The following is a 12,855-nucleotide window of genomic DNA, read 5'->3' as shown; positions in this document are numbered from 1 at the left end:
AAGCTTAGATGCCAGTTCAAGGCCTATCAGGTTTGCGACTCTCTTTTGAACCTTGTCAAGGAGCGAGAGACTAGTAGCAGATGCACCAGCCCAGATGTGACAGCAATACTCCATACATGGGCGAATGGTGGCCTTATAGAGGTACAGGATACTTTCGGGTGTTAGTAGTTTTCTAGCACGGTAGAGATAGCCCACCTTTCTTGCAGCGGCCCTGGTAATGCCTTCAATGTAATTGTTCCAGCTCATGTTTCTTGTGAACGTTAGGCCAAAGAGTTTGAAAGATGTACTCTCAGATAAAGAGTCGTTGGCCATTGCTATAGGTGGTAGAGAGGGTTTCTTGTAATTATTGAATGAAACTAGTTTAGTCTTGGCAGCATTGAACGCGACCAACCACTTTTATCCCCATTCCACCACACATTGGAGGTCTTCCTCTAGTGTTTCTGCCATTTCTTTAGAAATGTGTTCATTCGTCTTCCTGTCGTGCCTGCTATAGAGTGTAATGTCATCAGCATATATACCCATCTCAGAGGCAATTTTGTCGGGGAGGTCATTTATGAATATCAGGAACAATAGAGGTCCAAGGATAGAACCCTGGGGCACTCCCGCATTTACATCATATTTTTTAGATGTACGACCGTCGAGGACAACGTGGATTTTTTTCTTATTTAAGAAGGATTTAATTATGTTAAGTATTCTACCAGTGATAGTGTATGATCTAATTTACCTGAGGGGACCCTCATGCCATACCCTGTCAAAAGCCTTAGATATATCTAGAGCTACTGCTCTGCTCTCCCCCGCTTTGTCCAGTGAATGGTATATACGTTCAGAGATCACAGTTAGGATGTCTGCTGTGGAACGGGCTTGTCTAAATCCATATTGTTTGTCAGTCAGAAGTTTAGCATCTGTAAGATGATAGACTAGAGCATGGTTAATTAAGGTCTCAAATATTTTGGCAAAAAGTGGGAGGAGGCTAATGGGGCGATAATTTGATGGGTCAGTCCTTTCGCCAGAATTCTTGAATACTGGTACAACAGAAGCAGTTTTCCAACAGGCCGGAAAGCAAGCTTCATTAAGGCATTTGTTGTAAAGTTTGGAGAGAACTGGAGCTACTTCGGCTGAGCACATTTTTAATAGCACAGCTGGGATAAGATCGGGTCCACATGCTTTTGAAGTGTCAAGGTTTTTTTATGATAGCATGCACCTGAGCAGGGGTGGTTTTCAGATCGTCTAGCGTGGCGTCTGTCCGCATAGGAAAGTCAGGTATGGGGTGGTTTGAAGGGTCCAGTGTGGAGTTTGAGGCAAACCGACCGACAAGTATGTTAGCCTTGTCGGTTGCTAAGGAGACAACCTCGTGATTGTTGGTTAGTGTTGACGGACAAGATTGTTGGTTAGTGTTGACGTGATTGTTGGTTAGTGTTGACGCACAAGATTGTTTCAGTATTTGCTGTTAGCTTTCAGGTTGTTGTTCCTTTATGCGTTCCTGTTATTTTACCATTTTTCCCTATATATGATGTTTTTTTCTTTGCGTTCTTGGTATTTTAATAATTTTTGTTACTGTTGGATTTGTAGTTTTACTAATTGTTCCACCGTGGTCTGGAATACGCCCATCTTTGGGCAAAATAAAGAGCGTACATATTATTATTTTTTTCTTTATTAAAACCGTGTCCGCTTAAACAAAGTTTTATTATTTTAGAATAACTGGTTAGAATAACTGTTAGGGTTAGGGTTATGGGTGGTAAACAGTGATTCATTTTCCACTGATTTTGCGCTAAAACACACGCTGGTACTTACATTTTTAAGGCTTTGTGTTAATTTATAATCATTTAGAAATAATACTATTGTTTTTATGTCTTTTTCTATAGAAAAAAATATGTTTGCGATACACAATTGATCTAAAATATTTAACAGCGAAGAAAAAGACACGAAAAATGTGTATCTCTTTTTTCAGTGCACACTAGTTTACGATCAACTGTAGTGGACAAACGGAGAAAAAGCAAACAAATCTTTTTCACGCATATATTTCTTACTTTTTTCGATATCATTCAAGACACTACATTAGTTTTGACGTGAAGGTTCACTCAGTGTAAAACAGGCTATTGGATATTTTCCCCGTCTTTGTTTCAGTTCTACACTCAACTCGCATTTGTTTTTTTTTTTGTTTTTTTTTTCAATACAAAGAGGTTTCGTTGGTTATTTTAATGTTTGTGTTTTGGACATTGGAATCTTTTGTTCGTCAGTGTTATATGAACACTAAGATATTTAAACTCTGGTATCCTTCGTAAATTCTCGAATCCTCATTTTGCCAGTATTATACTACATTGAGGTATTTAAACTCAGGTTTCCGTTATGAGTTCTTCGAAAACTCGTTTCGTCAGTGTTATAACCCCTTAATGGTAGAACTTCGCACGGTAATAGAGTAGCAAAATATATTAACAAGAATATCAAAAAGTGTAAGTTCTTTGTCTAGCCGAGGCACAACCTCACTTGCTTCCGCAGATATCGCCTCCCCGGTAATGGCTTGTCTGCCGGTATTTATTGTGTATGGATCAGTGCAATCGTAGGTAACATAGGTAGTTCTACGAAAACACATACACAACTTAAAGAATGACGATTTTAATTTGAAAAAAAAAAGATGTTTTAAACTAGCTTTACAAAACAAAAATAAGGGTTCGAGTTGAAGGGTAAAAAGAAAAGATAACACGGTGATGATTTAATTAGAAACAATGAAAAAGAAACGATAGTATTGATATGCCGAAAATGGGGGTGAATTTTATAAATTAATAAGTATAAAAAACATGAAATAAAAATATTTTGTAAGAATTAATTGTAAAGTAATTGTGTTGGTCTTACTGTGCTAGGGGGAAATTGTTTTAATTCAACTGCTTTCATATAAAAAAAGCATTTGACACACTCAGTGTTATGCAATGTTGGTTTTGAGAAATGGTACGTTTTCTTATGTTTATCGTTTAAGTTTTTAAAGAACAATAACAAACACAACAAGGGCAATGTTCTTAAAGTCGGCAATTTTTGTTTTTCCCTGATTTGTGACTAAATTTTGGCATGTTTTGTGCCTTCATAAATGGATTTGAACGATGTTTTCGTGATGTATGTGTAGCGTGTTTTGTAGCTGCTGTAATTAGATTGTATATATATATATATATACATATATATATATATATATGTGTGTGTGTGTGTGTGTGTGTGTGTGTGTGTGTGTGTATATTTGAATATTTTTTGGGCTGACTCGTAAAGGAGCAGGAAAAACCTGTTTTGTTTGACCATTATGAGTCTTGAATGGCTTGTTGCGATTACATACCGAGGAGACATATGAGAAATCTTTCCCTACATACGGAAAACAGACAGTTCATAATTGGACAATAGGCTATTATGTTACGAATCAGAAAATTTAAAAGAGGTGAATAGATAAATAGAATACCCAGTTATTCAAAGGACATGAAAGAGTGAAATTTAGTAAATCGAATTTGTGGTTCCAAATGGGAATTATATTGTTAATTCTCGACACACTTGAGGTAGCTTGACCTTAACAGTGTAGATAATAAGATACAACATTAAGTAACACTGAGCGGTGTTAATGTGGGATGATTCAGCTTCGTGTTCTGTAGTATTCCGGCGGCGCATTAAAAATAGTAGCTTACCTTTGACCTGAGTACGGTAGTTACGGGTTTAGCTGTAGGAACACTGTCAGTACAAGTCCAACAGTGCGATGCTGGAGTTGAAGGCTTTATCTTTCCTTTCGAATTAATAGTAATAATTAGGAGAAAGATGATTTTTTTCCAAAGGTTTGTGCCGGGATTGCTGAGGGGCCCAGAGATTTTAATCGAATCAGTATAATAAAACAGATACCTCCTGTTATTGTGAGTTGATCATTTAAGACATTGCAAGTAAGGTATTTACTGTTTTGATCACAAACGCATCTATAAGTACGAGTGATTTAGAGCGATCTGTTTGATCTGCTAGGAAAATGCATGAGTGTGCTTGAAAGTTGTTGACATTTATAGAGAGGAAGAATTAGAGGTTCAAGCGGGTGATATTTCGTCGAATTATGCGGTGTGGCGAAACATGTGCCTCTGATTGATAGTGGCAAAAGGTTGGATTGTTGGACATATGCTCTTGACCGTTAATTCGTAGAATTTACCCCTCTGCAGACAAATGCAATAGGGCTGTATAAAAAATCAAGCTTCAATAAAATAAAAAGCGGCCAACGACTTATGAAAGCTGAAAACAATAAGGATGGATAGATTTTGACTTTTTAATTGACTCGGAGTGTGTAAGAAAATGTTAAGATTGTTTTGTATTAAAAAGTGGAATGTCATTGAGTGTGGCCCTGCGATTAGCTTCATACAAATTATTTGTCTTCGCTCGTTTAGCTATGCAGTTTTCATACGTAAATATAATGTATAGAAATGGAATATTTGACAGTTAAGTGAATGGCTGTAACAATAATAATCGAAATAATAGTTGATAGTTGAGGCAAATAATAGAAAGACAAATTAAGATAAGTTAATATTTTAAGCAAATAGGAATTAAAAAAATAATTAACTAAGTGATGGAAGTGGAATTGTAAACAAATGGCAACCGTTTCCATTGTTGTTGTTTTGCCTCAACATTACAGCCAACTCATTTTATGGCTTTCTTCAGGTAATTAACCGCGACGAGATAGAGATCCTAAGTCAAGTAACTGTATCCTCAACAATTACTGCCTCCCATAATTGTGTGGTCTCACCAGGATTCCAATAAAAATAACATGTAATACCATTCGGTACGGATATGACAGTGGAAAACCAGATAAGAACGAAAACTCGGATTTCAAAGATCCAAAAACATCCGACCATAATCAGCTTTCGAGGTCCGTGGAGCAGTTGATAGATGTGTCTAATATCTACGGTTCCAGATGAGCATTCTCTTAAGATAGTGGTTTCAATCCTACTCAAAGCAGACCAGAGGTTTAGATAAGGGAATATTAACTATGGAAAGCAATAAATGCTGAGTATAAAGTTGCGAGACTCAGCATTCCGATCCCGTCGCGGTCAATCACCTGAGGAAGGCCTGAGTATGATTTGACCAAAATGTGGTAAAACAACAAAATCAACAACTATGAAGATGAGGATAACAATCTGCAAATAAATAATTAAATATATACAAAAATTATTGAACTCAAAAGATTCTAATTAACACACACACACACGTATATATATATATATATATATATATATATATATATATATATATATATATATATATATATATATGGCAATCAATATGAATTTAAGAAATACTTAGGAGAATAACACAGGGTGGACTTCATTGCTGAAGAAAAAAATCGTATGTGGGCCACGCATGCATAACATATTTACAAACTGTTTGGTTAGTAATTTGAACAACACAAGCCGCCTTCTCTGTACAGATCGATTGAATGATCGGATGGTATTTTTTTAGTGTTTCTGGTAGACACAGATATACTAAATCACAAACGTATATACTGCCGTAAATCCCGGGGATTCACCAAATTAATCCATTTTATTACCCAGGTTTTTTTTTCAAATAGAAGAATTTGTCATACGTGGTCTCTTGTTTGTGTTCTTTAATATCTGTTTATATTGATGCAAACGTTAATGATGTTCTCTGATGTTTTATAATGATTTTTTCTATGTTATATTATAATACATCTATAAATATATAAATATACATATTAAACTTTCATGCTTAAAAAATTTCTTAATCATTGCGCACATCTTAGGTTGTCTCCCACAAAGTTTATGTAATAAAAATCAATCTCGCAAACGACCTCATGTTTGCTTAGCCTGTAAAATCTCAGCAGAAAATGTAGAAAAGAAAAGACAAGCATAATTTTGGTGGTGTCAACGACAGAATGTTAAGCTGTGACTTTTTGGTGGCCTTACCTGAGGATGTCAGTAGACTTTTACGGGCGTCGTCATGTATCGACATATTACCAACGGATGAGTTATTGGTCCGGAAGCGAAACCAGAACCAATTACAGCAGCAGAAGGCACTAGTTGTGCAGCATCTAAACCGTATGGAGACAATGTGGATTCTCTCCCAGCTAATGCTAAGCATGAGAGCCTGTCTGCTCTAAATGTGGGGGTCTTAACCATTTTGTTAAGGAGTACCGGAATCGAAGTGGTACAACAAATCTTTATGCACGAGCACACAGAATACTACGATGTTATTGCTGCAATAGGTTAGATCACATATCTCGCAATTGTTCGGGAAACGAAGTTCGGGACAAGGTACTGTCGCCACCTTTGCCCCTTACCAAGCAAGTAATTCAGCATTGCCTGTTGTCGGCATCAAAATTAATGAGGTGTAATGTTCGGCACTTGTAGACACGGGATTTTCCGGTCTATAGTTAGCTCAAATCGCTGTCGGAAGTGGAGACAGTAACAAGCGGATGTAATGACCATTAATGGCTTATCCCAAGCATGTTGTGGTATAGGGACTGTCACAATCTGCACTGAGAAAGGTGACAGGAAAAGTTGACGTCCCGGTAATGCAGCAATAAACCCTTGGATACTACTTATTACTTGGAATTGATGCATTAAGAGCTCTAGGAGGCGTCAGTATTATAGCAGCCGGAGGTATAACGTTTGGTAGAGGGAAAGAGGTATGTGCATCTATTTCTGTTGAGGAAAAGGACTTCTCTGCTACGTTTGGCGACAAAGAAAGGGCCTGGGCTGCGAAATGGAAATGGACCATGATCGAATCGCCGGATCGGTTATGCAATACCATTTCAGAGTATGCAGTTTCTACCAAGAATCGGGTTGGATATGAAAAGGAACTGCAGGTGTGGATTGATAATGGTTGGTTAATACTATACCCATAAAAACGTCTAGGACCACCCAAAGGATTAATTCCACTTATGGCTATTGAACAACCGACTAAAAACAAAATTCGACCCGTGATGGATTATCGAAAATTGAATCAGAGTGTTGATGCCTTTACCAGAAATGCAGATGTGTGTGCGGCATCAGAAAGGGAGTAATGTAGCACTGCTGGATTTGAACAGAGCCTACCTACACATACGGGTTCATGAGTCACTGTGGTCATTTCAGACAATGATAATCAAGGGTGAACGATTCTGTTTGACGCACTTACGTTTTGTGCTTAAACGTAGCACCCATAATAATGATAGCTATTATGAAAACTGTTTTGATGCAAGATGCAGTGAAAGCTACTTCAGCTTACATTGATGGCATCTATGTTAATGAAGACATAATGTCTGCAGATGCGCTTTAAATGAAACTGGAATCTTTCGGTTTAATAAGCAAGCGCTTAGAGGATGGGGCGCTCGTGTTGGGCCTTGAGATCCGGGAGGAATGTAATATTTTACGATGGAAACGAGGGAGCCTGAGTCCAGATGTATCTAGTGTGTGAACGCGGTGCATCACGTTTTCTATTTGCGGTAAATTAGTAGGATATTTACCTGTCTGTATATGGCTCTGAGTGGCAACAGGAGTACTAAAAAGATTAGCAACTGCGGTTACAAAAGGATGGGATGACATAGTCAATGACGATTCTCTCCAGCAAATGATGATTGAAACATTGACTAAACTATGTAGAAATTACCCTGTCCGTGGAGAGTGGCATGTATCTGGACACGAACTGAATGCATGGGTTGACGCGAGTTCTTTAGTTACAGGTGCAGTGTTGGAATGATTGGGTTAGTTGTAGAAGATGCGTGCTGGCCTCGTCCGAAAGATAATGATCAGCATATCAATTTGACGGAACTTGATGCCACGCTGAATGGGCTTAATCTTCGCTGCAGTGACAGGCCTGGGTTTTATACCTCCACATTGACTCATTGTGGGTTTATCACTGGTTGACTGACACCTTAACGGGAAAGGCACGAGTTAAGACTAAAGCCGCAAGTTGATACGAAGAAGACTAGCGATAATAAAGCGTCTAGTTGACGAAAACAGTTTACAGGTTGACATTACCTTAGTTCCATTAGAGCAGAATGGGCTGATAATCTGAGTCGAGTGCCAAAAAGATGAATGGATATAATGAAGCAGGGATCTAATCCTCTCCCACTGGCATGCGCAAGCTTAACATATCAGTTACCAATTAATGGCAAACATTTCTTGACCTTAACAGACTGTGGCCGAGCGTGATTCACAATTTACAATATATGGCGTCTGTTGGCACAACGGGATACATCGGGCATTGCGCGACAATTAAGATCCATCTTTTTTTAACGTGGTTCCCCCGCTTGAAATCTTCAGTGATAATGCCTCTACATTATTATGTCAAGTATTTCAGTAATTCACAACCGAATTGAGGGAGGGGTAGCCTGCGTTACCGATGTACATATTTTCCTGAAGGTAACGGCATAGCGGAGCAGTGTCACCATACCGTGTTCGATTCCAGAAGCTGTGTACTGGTATAATGTGACAGCCAAGGACGATGCAACACCATCAACTGCGTCAGCCAATGGGATTTACTGGTACGAACAGCGTATAAAAGGGATACATGTCACACCATCAGTAGTTAGAATTGTCGATACACCGTATAAAGCTGAAGATCATGTTTGGATACAACCATCAAATGCTCGGTGCACGTTTGAGAGTGGACGAATAGAAAAAAATAATAAGTCCTCCGACTATGTTATTCAATGGTGTCCCACGTCATGTGAAAGATGTCCGCCCCTGTTGTGCCTCGTCTACCTCGGAGAACGATACGGAAGAAAACATACAATTCGAGGATGATCTTGATCCCCTACTGTCCCTTCAGATGAGCTCAGAAATGGTATCTACAGAAACCAGAAGAAGAAATTGTGGAACGTACCGGTGACGATGACGATAGTGATTAGGAAGATGGGAACAAGGAAATTATACCCCCAATTTTCCGTAGAAGTACGCGTCGAAGGCGATAGCCATCTCCCTGCTATTTATGTGATAGTGATATCAGGAGGAGGTATAATAGAAATCAATCTCGCAAAAGACCTCGTGTTTGCTTAGCCTGTAAAATACCAGCAGAAAATGTAGAAAAGAAAAGACAAGCATAATTTTGTAGGTCACGTGTTGGTGAACGTATGCCATTAATTTGCATATGTGCACAATTGATAAAAATGGGATGAATTCTACAGCAGGTTGGTTAAGTGGGATGAATCTTAAAGCAGGGCGTTGAGTTGAGTTTTTTGTTGGACAGCTTAGAACGAGAGCAAAGGCGGAAGATAATATCGAATACACGAGGATTTGTTGCGAGTTGAGAGAAGAAAGGAAAAAAGATTTTCATGCGTTATGTCGACAACAGGACGGTTTGACACTGGCAGTTTTTTTTTTTCCTTTTCCATTTTATAGTTTAGATACATGTGTTTGTATGTATAAAGCTTGCATGTGTGGGGGACCTATTGTGCAATCTTGTTACCGGTTGTATAGTTGGATCCCCTCTTTGTATATTGCGTGTATAAACCGGTTACTGGAATAGGCTGCGTGTTCGATAAGTTGGATAGTTGGAGGTCGTTGTTTGCAGATCATACAGCATAATAAAAAAACAATAAACAATATGTTACGAGTTCATTTAAGACATTGAAATGAAGCACGCTGAAACAGGATCATATATTTACATATGTACAAGGAATATTTATTTACATAGAAAGGTTACGAACGTTACAGAGTGTTTGTGTGCTTATAAACTAGCATGCATGTAGATAAACGTTCGTTGCGTTTATGCGATTGTGAATATATTCGAGAGTTCATCGAAGCATACGTTGGAAGTTAATTGTGTATCTAAGTGTTTGTTTCTTATCTTGAGAAAGGTAAACGCCCTGTCGAGGCGTGGACGTAATTTGCATGCCACTCACATTTTAGGTTTGAATTGAAGGGAAACTGGTGTTGTCAGCCCGATATCGAATGGGAAGAGAAAAAAGAGACAGAGAAAACAGAAGCAGGAATTCAGAGCGCCACCAGTTGGGCAAAACGGAGGTTACTACAAGGGGACAACCGATGCGTTGTTTAAAAGGTGTATGTATGAATGTGTGTGCGGTTTGCTTAAACGCCTATTAGATTAAAAAGGCATGTCCCTATACATGTTATTATTATAACCCGATGAAGATCCCAAGGAGTGTTTGCCGATATAAGAGTTCCGTTTTAGACAGTTCAAATCAGGGAACGCCTAAGAAAGTTCAGCGTCTATTTTGGTTACTCAGAACAACTTTCACAATACGATAGCTTGGCCTTGATTGTCTACAAACAAACAGTTTAATTACGGATTATGGTTATACTGTTTCCAAAAAAATCAGCAAATTCATGGAGATAGGAACGGCCATACGTCACATTTTTTTTTTAACAGCGGACCACAGTCCTTCTCAGGCGTTGTGGTAGGCACTTCTCTTTCAATAAGAATAACTGAAAAATAACTCAAGTTGAACGTCGTGTCCGGTAGCACTGTTAAGCAACCTCGCAGAATTAATAAATAAAACTATCAGTCTTTTTCTGTTTATAAAAATTATATTAACAGTAAACTATATAATTACAGATGTCTAATATAATAAGAGAGTCGCCCGTAGTTCCAAAACACTTTTTCATAATAAACACGAACTAATAAACAGTTAGTTTGAGAATCTGTCAGTCACAACGATCTTCTGTTTTCTCCCTTTCTAGTTCTACTTCTTGTCGGCTTGGCAGTAAGCCGACTATTCACAGTGAGAGTTGCGCGGGGGAGGTGGTAGAATCAGCGAGCGTTAAAATTCCATTTGAAGGCCAGTTAATAATAAGGGAATTAGGGAAAAAATTCACGTTCTCAGCCTGCGGTTTTGGGAGTCGCCGCTAAGAGCTCATTCAGACTTTCTGCAATCGAGATTCCTGATCTAACTACGAAATATGTTCAAAATCCCTTGGGCATAAGCTCATATAATAGGGTGTCTGGCGCTCTCAAGATAGTCGGTGATGACCGCGTCACATCCCCTTCTCTTCTAATTGGTCCAGTACCAATTATACATAATCACCTCTCCAGGGTCCTTGTCCATCATGGTGGTTCTCGCGCCGACGATTCTTGAGGGAATGACCTCTCTGTCATGTACTTCTCTCGGTGTTACCATTATTAGCAAAACAATGTTAGTTAAAAATATTATCAATCTCAAATCAATTCAGCTGAAGTTATTTTTCCTTATTTTGGTTTGCGTCATTGACCAAACAAATGGAGTCAGCAAGGCTATCTGAAATTTTCTGGATTTGTTCACATAATAACAGCTCTAACTGAGATATATGATAACCCTTATTCGGCCATCATAGGTAGATAAGTCCCATTATCATTCATTGTTATACATTTATCTAATATATGAATTTAACTTTTAAAATGTTTACACATAAACATTTATTTCATTTTATTTACTCTATCGTTTCATTCTTATCTTGAGATACATATATTAAAAATTGTTCTGGACGAGACGTTAGACCGCATTCATTTTGTTTGTATTAACACTTATAACATACTTATGCAAAACAAATGTTTAAACTTTTACTAAAATAAAACAAATCAATGTTTGAAAACATTTACTTTGTATTTTTACAAATACTTTTTACATTCTTCTTTTAAGGCTCACATAACTCACATAATTTAAAATTAGATTTGTTTTTATTTTGTGCACTATACTCTTTCTAATTTATCGAAAATCTCTTTTTTCTCCTGTCGATTTGTTTTAATTTTACTTTATACAAAAAAAAAAATTTTAAAAATGAAACAAATTCTATTTTACAGATACATATTACATGTATATTTATAGAAATCCCTCGCAACTGAAGACAAATTTCTATTTTAAAATTTGATACCTTTCTGGGGGAAATCATGCATGATAGGGGACAAATTCTAAGTATATATGTTGATAGAAAAGATGACCTGGGTTAAAGCCAGATTCCTACGTTTCTTTTCTGATTTCAAGTAATAGGAAGCTATTGCTCGAGATACTGAAATTGAAAATATTAATAGTCTCGCCTAAGTTTAATTATATGTTATGTTTATTTTAACTGTTTCTTCTGTTCCCTTTAGATACTTTCTTTTTCTCTGAAGAGATTTTTCCTTTCTGTAAATAACTGTTCACCTTTTCTTTAAATAATTCCTCCAATTTTTCTTCAAGTAATTTTCTTATCCCGTAAATAAATAAAAATTTAGGAGCTGTAAACGTTAAATTGAATATATAAAGATATACTTATCTTTTGTCATCCATTTCGCGATTAGATATATTTATATTAATTTCAATTATATTTCTAAGGCATTTGTCTGTTTGACTAAAATACTAATTATTCTGACAATTGTTCGATATTTCAACAAATTTATGTTACATTTAGATTCCGTTTTTCCTAATATAAATTAAAACATTAAAATGTCATACCATAAACAGATTAATTACTCTATATACTTTATATTTTAAATATATGATAAAACAAATACAGTCAGTTATCTTTGACACTTCATATTGAGTTATCCTACAAGAAGAATATTTAATTTCAGTGAATACACTTTTCACAATAACAACAAAAGCGAAATCCAAAAAATGTCTTCACCATCGAAACCTCATTCGACAAAAAACCGCACAAATCCTCAAATTGTCGTTTGCCAATATTTACAATCCAAAAGCCACTACACGACTCAAATCAACCAATGACACACAAGCAATTATTAAAATATAAACAGAAGTTCTCTTGGCTGTTATTTTTAAACGAATTTCAATATTTTAATTTGTGCAAAAACGAATTATAAGATATATTTTCATCAACCCTGCGTCAGTAGAAGTGCCGAGTGGCAGTATCCAAGTCATTAAACACAACTTAGCAACGCCTAGTAATTCAGTTAGTATATATATATATATATATATATATA

This window comes from Euprymna scolopes, chromosome 1 (genome assembly GCF_053919585.1).
Source record: "Euprymna scolopes isolate OS-2025 chromosome 1, ASM5391958v1, whole genome shotgun sequence".
Lineage (NCBI taxonomy): Eukaryota > Metazoa > Mollusca > Cephalopoda > Sepiida > Sepiolidae > Euprymna > Euprymna scolopes.
Note: the sequence above shows the minus strand (reverse complement) of the source record.